Raw genomic sequence first — 14,966 nt, 5'->3', positions numbered from 1 at the left:
AAATAAAGGGGTTTCATAAAGTATACATTTCTGAGTAGATTAATAAGTTATAAAAGCATGTCTAGTTGTTGAGAAATCTAAAACATAAACAGTATGTACTTATGGTGTGCTCTGAATGACTTCCCTCTGCCCAGCGGAATCACTGAAATATCTCATGGCTGCCAAGTGTTAGAGCTCTCCCAATGCACAGCTGACATTGGAAAACACTCTAACCACACAGGGTACTGTTTCACAGTTTGAATTTGTCAATAAGAGTTACAAAATAAATAAAATATTTGCATTTATTATTAAAGTAGATAAGTGATAACTTTATTTCCAGAAATGCTTTTATAAATTATTAATGCAGTATATAAATGTCTGAAATGTAGGCATAGGTCAGAGGAGGATCAACCTCAGTTAGAAAAAAAAGAAAATGCTGAAATAACTAGGTTGTACTTTAAAAATAATACTATTTAAAAATACATAAATTATGAGTCTTGGAAAAGTATAATACAATTATGGGGATACAGTATTTTACTACATCATGACCAGCATCTATCATTAAGCTGACAGCATACTTTGCACACATTTGCTATGCATAGTCAGATATTTTTATGTAACTGGGATTATATTAGAGAAACAGATTTTTATCATTGACACAGTGTAAATAAATGGTTTTAGAACTATACATATTTAAAAATGGCTATATGAAAGTCCATCTGGAGATTCCTCAGAAACCTGAATATAACCCTACCATACAACCCAGCCAACCCACTCCTTGGAATTTAACCCTAAGGAAATTAAATTGGCAAACAAAAAACCTCCCTGCACCTCAATGTTCATTGCAGCTCAATTCACAATAGCTAAGACATGGAATCAACCAAAATGGTCATCAACAGTAGACTGGATAAAGAAATGATGGTATTGTGATGCCTCTGGCTTTGTTTTTGTTGTACAAGATTGCTTTGACTATTCGAGGTCTTCTGTGTCTCCATATGAATTTCAGCATTATTTTTTCAAGATCTGAGAAGAATGTCTTTGGTATCTTGATTGGTATTGCATTGAATGTATAAATTGCTTTTGGAGAATAGACATTTTGATGATATTGATTCTTCAATACATGAGCATGGAAGATTTCTCCATTTTTTGGTATCCTCGTCTATTTCTTTCTCTAATTTTTTTTTCTTTTGAAAGGCAGAGTGGACAGTGAGAGAGAGAGAGAGACAGAGAGAAAGGTCTTCCTTTTGCCGTTGGTTCACCCTCCAATGGCCGCTGCAGCTGGCATGCTGTGGCCGGTGCACCGCGCTGATCTGATGGCAAGAGCCAGGTGCTTCTCCTGGTCTCCCATGGGGTGCAGGGCCCAAGCACTTGGGCCATCCTCCACTGCACTCCTGGGCCACAGCAGAGAGCTGGCCTGGAAGAGGGGCAACCGGGACAGAATCGGTGCCCCGAACGGGACTAGAACCCGGTGTGCCAGCACCTCAAGGTGGAAGATTAGCCTGTTGAGCCGCAGCGCCGGCTGGTTTTTTAGTTTTCATCGTAGAGACCTTTAACGTCCTTGGTTAAGTTTATTCCAAGGTATTAGATTGTTTTTGTAGCTATTGTGAATGTGATTGATCGGTGACAACTGAGCACAAAAGGGGAAACCTGTTGAAGTCAAATGGACACTATAAGAAACAACGACCTGATCAGCTCTTATCCTGACTCTTGATGTACAATGTAATACTTTATCCTTTTTAGTATTTTGTTGTTGTTGTTCTAGTACTAGTGGTTGAACTCTGTAATTAACACACAATTATACTTAGGTGTTTAAATTTTAACTGAAAAGTGATCCCTGTTACATTTCAGAGTGCAAAAAGAGAGGGAGGAGATGTACAACTGGGGACATGCTCAATCGGACTTGCCCCAAATGGTGGAGTTAGAAATGTGCCAGGGGATTCCAATACAATCCCATCAAGGTGGCATGTACCAATGCCATCTCACTAGTCCAAGTGATCAATTTCAGTTCACAATCGATGGCTTTGATAGGTCTAGGAGTCAAAGGGATCACTCAAACAAGACAAGTGTCTACTAATTCTAACTGATAGAATCAAAAAGAGGGAGAAAGATCCAACATGGGAAGTGGGAGACACAGCAGACTCATAGAATGGCAGATGTCCTAAACAACACTCTGGCCTCACAAATGGCCCTTAAGGCATTTGGATCTGGCTGAAGAGCCCATGAGAATATTGTAGGCATGGAAAGCCAAGATACCATGGAAAAGAAAAAAAAAAAAGAAGACCTAAATGAGAGATCTCTGTTAGTGGAAAGAACGGGGCCATCAAAGAAGGAGTTACCTTTCTCTGAAGGGAGGAGAGTACTTCCATTTTGACTATGACCCTATCAGAATAAGATCAAAGTTGGCGAAATCTAAAGGCTTCCATAGCCCTGGCAACTCATGAATACAGCCTAGGGAGATTACTGATGCCATGAACAGAAGTGTCAAATTGTTAAGACAGCACAGGAGTCACTGTATGCTTATACCTCATGTGGGATCTGTCCTTAATGTGTTGTCTAATGTGAAATGATGCTATAACTAGTACTGAAACAGTATTTTTACACTTTGATTCTGTGTGATGCCAACAGAAGAAATCTTTACTAATTACATACAGAATCGATCTTCTGTATATAAAGATAATTGAAAAAAAAAAAAAAAACCTGGTGTTAAATTGCAAATGGCATAGAAAATTAAGTAATTTTTTAAAAAATATATTATTTTTTGTTATTTTTTTCATTTATTAAACTTTTATTTAATGAATATAAAATTCCAAAGTACAGCTTATGGGTTACAATGGCTTACTCCCTCCCATAACTTACCTCCCACCTGCAACCCTCCACTTTCCTGCTCCCTCTACCCTTCCATTCACATCAAGATTCATCTTCAATTCTCTTTATATACAGAAGATCAGTTTAGTATATATTAGGTAACAATTTCAATAGTTTGAGCCCATATAACTACACAAAATGAAAAAAAAATACTGTTGGAGTACTAGTTATAGCGTCAAATAACAGTGTACAGCACATTAAAGACAGAGATCCTACATAATATTTTTTAATTTATTAGTTTTCTATGCCATTTCCAATTTAACACCAGGTTTTTTTTTTTTTGATTTCCAATTATCTTTATATACAGAAGATCGATTCAGTATATAATTAGTAACGATCTCATCAGTTTGTACCCACACAGAAATACAAAGTGTAAAAATATTGTTTCAGTACTAGTTATAGCATCACTGCACATTAGACAACACATTAAGGACAGATCCCACATGGGATGTAAGTACACAGTGACACCTGTTGCTGACTTAACAATTTGACACTTCTGTTCATGGCGTCAGTAATCTCCCTAGGCTCTAGTCATGAGTTGCCAGGGCTATGGAAGCCTTTAGAGTTCGCTGACTTTGGTCTTATTCCGATAGGGTTATAGTCAAAATGGAAGTTTTCTCCTCCCTTCAGAGAAAGGTACCTCCTTCTTTGATGGCCCCGTTCTTTCCACTAACAGAGATCTCTCATTTAGGTCTTCTTTTTTTTTTTCTTTTCCATGGTATCTTGGCTTTCCATGCCTACAATACTCTCATGGGCTCTTCAGCCAGATCTGAATGCCTTAAGGGCTAATTCTGAGGCCAGAGTGTTGTTTTGGACATCTGCCATTCTATGAGTCTGCTGTGTCTCCCACTTCCCATGTTGGATCTTTCTCCCTCTTTTTGATTCTATCAGTTAGAATTAGTAGACACTTGTCTTGTTTGTGTGATCCCTTTGACTCCTAGACCTATCAAAGCCATCAATTGTGAACTGAAATTGATCACTTGGACTAGTGAGATGGCATTGGTACATGCCACCTTGATGGGATTGTATTGGATTCCCCTGGCACATTTCTAACTCCACCATTTGGGGCAAGTCCGATTGAGCATGTCCCCAGTTGTACATCTCCTCCCTCTCTTTTTGCACTCTGAAATGTAACAGGGATCACTTTTCAGTTAAAATTTAAACACCTAAGTATAATTGTGTGTTAATTACAGAGTTCAACCACTAGTACTAGAACAACAACAACAAAATACTAAAAAGGATAAAGTATTACATTGTACATCAAGAGTCAGGACAAGAGCTGATCAGGTCATCGTTTCTTATAGTGTCCATTTGACTTCAACAGGTTTCCCCTTTGGTGCTCAGTTGTCACCGATCAGGGAAAACAAATGATATTTGTCTCTTTGGGACTGGCTTAATTCACTCAGCATGATGTTTTCCAAATTCCTCCATCTTGTTGCAAATGACCGGGTTTCATTGTTTCTTACTGCTGTATAGTATTCTATGGAGTACATGTCCCATAATTTCTTTATCCAGTCTACTGTTGATGGGCATTTGGGTTGGTTCCAGGTCTTAGCTATTGTGAATTGAGCTGCAATAAACATTAATGTGCAGATAGCTTTTTTATTAGTCAAATTAATTTCCTTTGGGTAAATTCCAAGGAGTGGGATGGCTGGGTTATATGGTAGGGTTATGTTCAGGTTTCTGAGGAATCTCCAGACTGACTTCCATAGTGGCTTAACCAGTTTGCATTCCCACCAACAGTGGGTTAGTGTCCCTTTTTCCCCACATCCTCTCCAGCATCTGTTGTTGGAAGACTTCTGGATGTGAGCCATTCTCACCTGGGTGAGGTGAAACCTCATTGTGGTTTTGATTTGTATTTCTCTGATTGCTAGTGATCCTGAACATTTTTTCATGTGTCTTTTGGCCATTTGGATTTCCTCTTTCGAAAAATGTCTCTTGAGGTCCTTGGCACATCTCTTAAGTGGGTTGTTTAGGAGCAGGTGTTACAGCACAGTGGGTTAAGCAGCCGCATTCAAAAAATATATTATGTAGGATCTCTGTCTTTAATGTGCTGTACACTGTTATTTGACGCTATAACTAGTACTCCAACAGTATTTTTTTTTCATTTTGTGTTGTTATATGGGCTCAAACTGTTGAAATCTTTACTTAATATATACTAAACTGATCTTATGTATATAAAGAGAATTGGAAATGAATCTTGATGTGAATGGAAGGGTAGATGGAGCAGGAAAGGGGAGGGTTGCAGGTGGGAGGGAAGTTATGGGAAGGGGGAAGCCATTGTAATCCATAAGCTGTACTTTGGAAATTTATTTTCATTAAATAAAAGTTTTAAAAAAAGAAAAGAAATCATGGGACATATACTCTATAGAATACTATACATCAGTCAAAAACAATGAAATCCAATCATTTCCAACAATATGCAGGAATCTAGAAAACATCTTGCTGAGTGAAATAAGCCATTCCCAAAGGGATAAATAGCATATGTTCTCCCTGATCGGGTGACAACTAACCGAGCACCAAAAAGGAAACCTGTTGAAGTGAAAAGGAAACTATGAGAAACACTGACTTGATCAGCCCTTGTCCTGACTGTTGATGTACAATTTAATACTTTATCCCTTTTAGTATTTTTTTTTGTTCTACTTAATACTATTGGTTGAACTCTGTAATTAACACACAAGTATTCTTAGGTGTTGAAATTTAACTGAAAAGTGATCTCTCTTAAATATAAGAGTGGGAATAAGAGAGGGAGGAGATGTATAATTTGGGACATGCTCAATCAGACTTGCCCCAAACGGTAGTTTTAGAAACATGCCAGGGGATTCCAATTCAATACCATCAAGTTGGCATGTACCAATGCCATCTCACTAGTCCAAGTGATCAATTTCAGTTTACAATTGATCATAATGATAGGTCTAAGAGTCAAAGAGATCACATAAACAAGACTAGTATCTGCTAATATCTGATAGAATTAAGAAGGAGGTTATGATCGACCATGGGAAGTGGCATACACAGCAGACTCACAGAATAGCAGATGTCCTAAACAGCACTCTGGCCTCAGAATTAGCCCTTAAGGCATTTGGATCTAGCTGAAGAGCCCATGATAATATTGTAGGCATGGAAAGCCAAGATACTCTGGCAAAAAAAGAAAGACCTAAATGAAAGATCTCTGTGAGTGAGTTCCCAGTGGAACGAATGAGCCATCAAAGAATGAGGTACCTTTCTCTGAAGGGAGGAGAGAACTTCCACTTTAACTATGGCCTTGTCTAAATATGATCAGACTTGGTGAACTCAAAAGGCTTCCATAGCCTTGGCAACACATGACAATGGCCTAAGGTGATTACTGACACCATAAACAAGAGTGTCAAATTGTTAAGTCTACAACAGGAGTCACTGTGCACTTACTCCTCATGTAGGATCTCTCCTTAATGTGCTGTACATTGTGAAGTAATGCTATAACTAGTACTCAAACAGTATTTTCCACTTTGTGTTTTTGTGTGGTTGCAAATTGTTGAAATCTTTACTTAATTTATACTAAATTTATCTTCTGTATATAAAGTAATTGAAAATAAAAAAAGATGGCTATAAGATTACATTTGTTATTATTTGGATAACTAGATCATGCTATTCATGCATCATTATAAATTATAGCAAACATGCAGGAGTTTAAGTGTCAAAAGATTTACAATTATCTACACACATATATTTCCATTTTGTGAAATAATTTTAATTATTTCAATGTGATTCATTGAAAAATTACACTATGTGTAAGTGAACCAACTATCACTATTTGTCTCTATTGGTATGGCATTCAGAGAGCATGCTAAATTATCACATGTTTTTAATCAATATGTAATTCATAAATATTGTGATTCATATTTACTTTGTTTACATTTGTAGGCAAAATAAATAAATTTCCATACTAAAAGTCAAGATTCAATAACCTTTAATAATTTCAAATATTTATTTTCCAGAGTATATGCAATTAGTTTCCAGTTTGCCTGCAAGTATTTTATTTCCTTTCCTAACTCTTTTTACATAAGATGCTAGAAAATATGGATTAGTCAGAATTCTAAGGGCATCATTCAAATGAGAATTTTGATAAAAATATGGAAAATGCTAGTTAGCTAAAATGTGGATTTGAATCAGATTCTCAGAGTTAAAGTCGATCCTTAAAGAAAAATAATATGTTTGATTATTAACACTAGTGTTAAGGATTTTTTAAGTGGAAATACAACATATGTGCATAACACATGGTAACAATTCATATTGCTGAATATAAATGAGATGCACAAGCTATCTTGAGTTCAAAAAAGACGTATCTGAGATACTTATTCTAATTGATGCCATTATTCTAATTGATGCAGGAAGAAAGGTACCATTATAAAAAATCAAGATTTCCAGGTAATAGATGAACAACAATTCATGGAAACTATGACAGATCTGAATAATTAGAAGACATACTTGAAGAGAAAAATAGCAATAAGTTCATTGACTATGTATGAATAACTCAGTGTCATTGAATTCTACAATCTTTCAGTGATGGGTTGAAAACCCAACTGTTCTCTAACACATAATAACCTCAACCAGAAAAAGTTACAATTCCTTTAATCCTTCTGGAAAAAAATGTGATCATCTGGATTATTGTTCCAAGATTTCAGTTGTATTGAGTTCTCGGACTATGTAAGGGCTGCCTAAATAAGCATCAATGAATAAAATGAACCAGTTGTTCATGGTGGCAGCTTGTCCATGCTTAAATGGGGCAGTTGCAGACTGCAATTAGGATTCTTAGTTGAACTTTCCTAAATCTGAAATGTAGGTGACCATTCATTTCAAAACACTGCAAAAGTCTAACAGCAGCTGCTTGTTAGCTATGGAGTTCATGTATTTGATCACCAAAGATATAATGACAACTGATTTCAGATATAGGAATTCATATAAATGTTTTTTTTACAATTTAAGCTTCTGAAATTTTCTGATTTATCATTTAAGAAACACCCCACATAATTTCATGATTAGGTTTCTGTTTCAGGATTTCACCTGCCATATTCCTCCCATTGCCAGTAGCAGAGAGCAGTGTTCTTTACTAAAGTAGCTCCTTGCTATAGATTATATATTTAATTCCTAGTTGTGTGGTGCCTTTTACAAGTTCTCAGAGAAAAGCCATGTCCATTTTGGAAATGGAGGGACTTAAATAGAGGCTAAAACTATAAAGTATAGAAACATTTATTCTCTTTGTTTATCCTTATATAATCAATGAAAAATTAATCTTATTGAAAATGTTTTTATATATTACCATTTAAAATGCCCACAGAATGCTGGAAGTTGTAGGCACAATACCGTGGGATATTGCAAAAGTACAGTTCTCATAATTTGGTGGATTCCAACCTGGCTGAATTGAGAAAAGACATGCTGCTTTAGGCTAGGAGAAAATAGCAGGAAAAAATGGAGGTATTGCATCCCTGGGGGAGTTGAAGACAAAACTGCAGTGGAAATTCTGCAGATGCAAGAGTGACACTATGGCATAGTGCAGAAGTTACAGCAATGAGCACAGACACAATATAGGATCCCACAGCCATGAGCAACAGGACACTGCCAGCTTTGGAGATTGAGGTGAGAGCAGGCTGCATGCAGCAGCCTGTGCCTCTTGTGATATTGCCAGAGGGAGAACCTGGCAGCCCACACTGTCTTTGAGTCCATCCTGGGATCCTCCAGGGTACTCCTCTAACACAGTGAAGACAAAGGACATTTCTTTATCCCTATTCCCCAACAAGGACACCCAGTCGGGGGAAGTTGCCATTTTGACAACAGAAGCGGATGCAGCAGTAATTGTATGTACCTGTGAGCCCAGGATGTTACCAGAGGGAAAATTCCATATTCCTCACAGACTTTGATTCTGGCTGGGGGCTGAACACCCACACAGGATTATGAGATACCCCCAGCCTTTCAACATATTACAGGTCCTAATGCTAAAAATGCCAAGGAGGATCACCCATAGGCTCTGGAAACATCCCTATTCTCTCTGTGGATGGGAAATGAAGAATAGGTTTTTTTAAAAATGAAATTGATACACCATTGGCCCAAATAACTGAAACAAAGAGGGATAAGAAACAAATCAATGAAATCAGAAATGAAAAAGGAGGTGTAACAACAAACACCAGAGAAATAAAAAGAATAATCAGGAATTATTGTTACTAGTGTTATGCCAGCAAATTGGAAAATCTAGCAGAATTGGATAGATTCCTGTGCACATATAATCTACCAAAATTGAGTCATGAGGACATAGAAAATCTGGCAGACTAATAACCAAGATTGAGATTGAGTCATAATATAGACCCTCATAATAAAGAGAAGTCCAGGACCAGTTGGCTTCACTGCTGAATTCTACTAGACATTTAAAGAACTACTTCCAATTCTTCTCAAGCTATTCAAAACATTTAAAAGGGAGGGAATCCTCCCAAACTCCTTCTATGAAGCCAGAATCACCTTATTTCCTAAATCAGAAAAAGATGTAACAGAGAGCTACAGACCTATATTCCTCAAGAACATAGACACAAAAATCCTCAAAAAATACTAACAAATCAAATCCAACAACACATCAGAAAAATGGACCTGGACCAAGTGGAACAAAAGGCTGATATGCAAGGATGGTTCACATTCACAAATCAATAAATGTGATCGACCACATTAACAAACTGAACCAAAAAAAGATTGTCTCAACAGTGGCAGTGAAAGCATTTGGTAAAATACATCATTTCATGAAGAAGACCTTCAGCAAATTGTGTATAGAAGGAACATTCCTCAAGAGAATTAAGGCAGTTTATGACAAACCCACAGCCAGCATCCTACTGAATGGGGAAAAGATGGAAGCACTCCCCCTAAGATGCAGAACCAGACAAGGATGCCCACTCTCATGATTGCTATTCAATATAGTCCTGGAAGTTTTAGCCAATGCCATTAGGAAGAAAAAGAAATCAAAGGGATTACAAAATTGGAAGGGAGGAAGTCAAATTATCCCTATTTGCAGATGATATGATTCTAAATATAGGAGAACCAAAAGACTCCACTAAGAGATTATTGGAACTCATTAAAAAGTTTCGGAAAGTGCAGTATATAAAATTATCACACAAAAATCAATAGCCTTTGTATACAAAAACTATGCCATGGCTGAGAAAGAAGTCTTAAGATCATTCCCATTCACAGTTGTTACAAAAATATTTACATGTCTTAGAAAAATTTAACCAAGGAGGTGAGAATTCTATGACTGATAATTTTTTAAAAAATAATGAAAAATAGAAGAAAACACAAAAAATTGAAGCATCTTCCATGTTCATGGATTGGAAAAATTATCATCAGAATGTACATTATACCAAAAGCAATTTACAGAATCAATGAGATCCCAATAAAAATAGCAAGGACATTCTTATCTGACCCCCCAAAAATGATATTAAAGTTATATGGAAACACTACAGACCCTGAATAGCTAAAGCAAGCTTATACACAAAACCAAAGCTGGAGGCATTAGGAAATCAGATTTTGAGACATACTACTGGCAGTTATAATCAAAACAACCTGGTACTGGCAAAAAAATATATGTGTAGACCAATGGAACAGCGTAGAAACACCAGATTAATCCACACATCTACAACCAACATATTTTTCACAAAAGAGCTAAACCCAATCCCTGGATCAAGGACAGTCTCTTCATCAAATGGTGTTGGTAAAACTGGATCTCCACATGCATAAGAATGAAATTAGTCCCCCACCACCACCTTACACAAAAATCCACTCAAAGTGATTCAAATACCTTAATCTATAACTCAATACCATCAAATTATTATAGGAAAAAATTCAGATAAACTTTTCAAGACTTCAGCATAGGCAAAGACTTTAATTTTTATCCCTCAAACCTCCCTGTCTGTGATTATGAGGAATTATTATAATTGAATTTACTATGAATATTAATTATGGTAATCAAAATAATGGCTAATAATTTTTGAATCCTTAACAAAGGGCCGATTTTGTTCTAGGGACTTGGCAGGTATACAACCATTAAATTTTCACAATGACCCTGTAAGGCAGAAACTATAACCTTTTTATGTTTTGAAAAAAAGAGGGTCAGTGCTGTGGCTCACTTGGTTAATCCTCTGCCTGCAGTGCCAGCATCTCATATGGGTGCCAGGTTCTAGTCCCAGTTGCTCCTCTTCCAGTTCAGCTCTCTGCTGTGGCCCAGGAGGGCAGTGGAGGATGGCCCAACTGCTTGGGCTCCTGCCCCCACATAGGAGACCAGGAGAAGTACCTGGCTCCTGGCTTCAGATTGGCATAGCTCTGGCCATAGCAGCCATTTGGAGGGTGAACCAACAGAAGACTTTTCTCTCTGTCTCTCTCTCTCACTGTCTAACTCTGTCAAATAAAAAAGAAAAAGAAACTGAGGCCTAAGGTGTTTAAGTAGAATGTGAAGGTCACAAATGCTTTTTTTAATTCCCCAAAGAAAAAATATTGATCATAATGCATTTGAACATGGGGTTTAGAGGCTTACAGATCTGGCATTATGCCTTATCCCTCTAAGTGCAGCCACAGTCATTTATCATTTGTTTTCCACAATTGGTGGAGAAGTATACATTTAAAAAAGAATATAGCTCTTCTTTATCTACTCTGAAAATTTTTTGACTTACTAGAAGTTTAGGTAGTCATTAATGGATAGATACTGACACATGGGTGAGTGGATGAAGACCTTCAGCTTTGCTATCTTCTGCCACCAGATAACACAAAAATGCTTAAACAAGTTGAAAGTCTCCTTTCTGGGACTCACAAGCATATGCAATAGTAAATAACCACTAGACTTTAATCCTAACCACTTAAGATTTCAAGGAGATTCTACACTTTACAAACATGATGGAAAGACAAATTTGATTTCTCATTCTTTTGTCTTTTCCTATGTATTCAGTATAATTTTAAAATTTTCCCTTCATGGCATGCTCAATCTGACTTGCCCCAAATGGTGGAGTTAGAAACGTGCCAGGGGATTACAATACAATCCCATCAAGGTGGCATATACCAATGCCATCTCACTAGACCAAGTGATCATCTTCAGTTCACAATTGAGCACACTGGTAGGTCAAAGAGTCAAAGGGATCACACAAACAAGACTAGTGTCTGCTAATACTAACTGATAGAACCAAAAAGGGAGAGAACCATCCAACATGGGAAGTGGGAGACACAACAGACTTATAGAATGGCAGATATCCTAAATAACATTCTGGCCTCAGAATCAGCCCTTAAGGCATTCGGATCTGGCTGAAGAGCCCATGAGAGTATTTTAGGCATGGAAATCCAAGATACTCTGAAAAAAAAGACCTAAATGAAAGATCTCTGTGAGTGAGATCCCAGTGGAAAGAACAAGGCTATCAAAGAAGGAGGTACCTTTCTCTGAAGGGAGGAGAGAACTTCCACTTTGACTATGACACTCTTGGGATAAGATCAAAGTTGGCGAACCCTAAAGGCTTCCATAGCCTCGACAACTCATGACTAGAGCCTAGGGAGATTACTGATGCCATAAACAAGAGTGTCAAATTATTAAATCAACAGGAGTCACTGTGTACTTACATGCCATGTGGGATCTGTCCTTAATGTGTTGTCTAATGCGAAGTAATGCTATAACTAGTACTGAAACAGTATTTTTACACTTTGTGTTTCTGTGTGGGTGCAAACTGATGAGATCTTTACTAAATATATACTGAAATGATCTTCTGTATAGAAAGATAATTGAAAATGAAAAAAAATAACTAGGTGTTAAATTGGAAATTGCATAGAAAATTAATCAATTCTTAAAAAATATCATGTAGGTTCTCTGTCCTTAATGTGCTGTACATTGTGATTTGATGCTATAACTAGTACTCCAACAGTATGTTTCACTTGGTGTTGCTATGTGGGGGCAAACTGTTGAAATCTTTACTTAATATATACTAAACTGATCTTCTGTATATAAAAAGAATTGAAAATGAATCTTGATGTGCATGGAAGGGGAGAGGAAGTGAGAAAGGGGAGGGCTGTGGGTGGGAGGGAAGTTATGGGGGGGAGCCATTGTAATCCATAAGCTATATTTTGGAAATTTATATTCATTAAATAAAAGTTTAAAAAAAATTTCCCTTCATTATTCTAAAATATTTTTCAGTTCTTTTTAATTTTTATTAATATAAAAAGAACATTTTTTAGATTTTTTTATTTGAAAGTCAGACTTACACAGAGAGAGCAGAGGCAGAGAGAGATAGAGAGGTCTTCCATCTGAATGTTCACTCCCAAATGGCTGCAATGGCTGGAGCTATGCCGATCTGAAGCTAGGAGCCAGGAGCTTCTTCCAGGCCTCCCATGTGAGTGCAGGGGCCCAAGGACATGGGTCATCTTCCACTGCTATCCTGGGCCATAGTAGAGAGCTGGATCAGAAGTGGAGCAACCAGGTCTTGAACTGGCACTCACATGGGATGCTGGCACTTCAGGCCAGGGCATTAACCCACTGTGCAACAGCACCAGCCCCAACAGAACAGTTTTAATATATTTCTCTTTTTTTGACAGGCTGAGTTAGACAGTGAGAGAGAGAGAAAGAGACAGAGAGAAAGGTCTTCCTTCCATTGGTTCACCCCCTAAGAGGCCACTACGGCCGGCACATTGCAGCTGGCGCACTGCACCGATCGGAAGCCAAGAGCCAGGTGCTTCCTCCTGGTCCCCCAGCTGGGCACAGAGCCCAAGGACCTGGGCCATCCTTCACTGCCTTCCTGGCCACAGCAGAGAGCTGGACTGGAAGAGGATTGACCAGGACAGAATCCGACACCCCAACCAGCACTAGAACTCATTTTGCCAGAGCCGCAGGCAGAGATTAACCTAGGGAGCCATGGCGCCAGCCTGATTTAATATATTTCTGAGGCAAAATTCTAGTGAGATAACCATATTTCACTACTTTCCTTCTCCCCATCAACCAATGTTCCTCCTCCCCTTCTTTTTTCTTTAACCTTTGCAAAAGCTTAATTTTAGTCCATTATATAATCACAGATTTAATGCCCCACTAACAATAATAAGTTAAAGGTAGAGAGATCAAGATCACAGTTTCACAGAAGTATAAACAAGGGCTAAATCCATCAAGTCACAAGATGTCCATTTCATTCCTACACATCTTTTGTGCTTTATAATGACTACCATATATCAGAGAAAACATAATATTTGTCTTTGGGATACTGGCTGATTTCATTAAGCATAATTGTTTCCAGTTGTATCCATTTCTTTCCAAAAGACAGGATTTCATTCATTTTTAAGACTGGGTAGTATATCCAATCATGCATATAAACTAAAAATCTTTTTTGAAGATTTATTTATTTATTTGAAAGTCTGAATTATATAGGGCAAGGGAAAGACAAAGAGAGAGAAGAGAGGAGGGGGGAGAGAGAGAGAGAGAGAGAGAGAGAGAGAGAGAGAGAGAGAGAGAGAGAGAGAGAGAGAGAGACAAAGAGAGATAGGGAGGGAGAGAGAGAGATTCTTTCTGTTGTTTCACTCCTCAAATGGCCACAGCAGTCAGGGCTGGGCCAGACTGGAGCCAGGGGCTTCTTCCAAGTCTCCCACATGAATTCTGGAGCCCAAAAACACAGACATTTTCCATTATTTCCCCATGTGCATTAGCAAGGATCTAGATCTGAAGAGAACATCAAGAACTAGAATGGGTGCCAATATGGATGCCAGCACTGCAGATGCCAGCTTAACCTGCTACAGCATAGCTCTAGCCCCAACATTTTCTTCACTGAGTCATAAATTGATGGACATCTGTGTTGATTCTATATGTTAGCTATCTGTGAATTGATATGCAATGAACATGAGGGTTCTTTCATAGGGTGATTTCATTTCATTTGGGTAATTCCCAGGAGATGCATGACCAGGTCATATGGTAAATCTATTTTCAGATTTCTGAGTAATCTACCTATTGTCTTCCATAATGATTGTGCTCATTTACATTATCACCAAGAGTGTATTAAGGTAATGTTTTCCAGGCCAGCGCCATGGCTCAACAGGCTAATCCTCCGCCTTGTGGCGCCGGCACACCGGGTTCTAGTCCCGGTCGGGGCACGGATCCTGTCCCG

Source organism: Lepus europaeus, chromosome Y, assembly GCF_033115175.1.
Source record: "Lepus europaeus isolate LE1 chromosome Y, mLepTim1.pri, whole genome shotgun sequence".
Taxonomy (NCBI): Eukaryota; Metazoa; Chordata; class Mammalia; order Lagomorpha; family Leporidae; genus Lepus; species Lepus europaeus.
Note: the sequence above shows the minus strand (reverse complement) of the source record.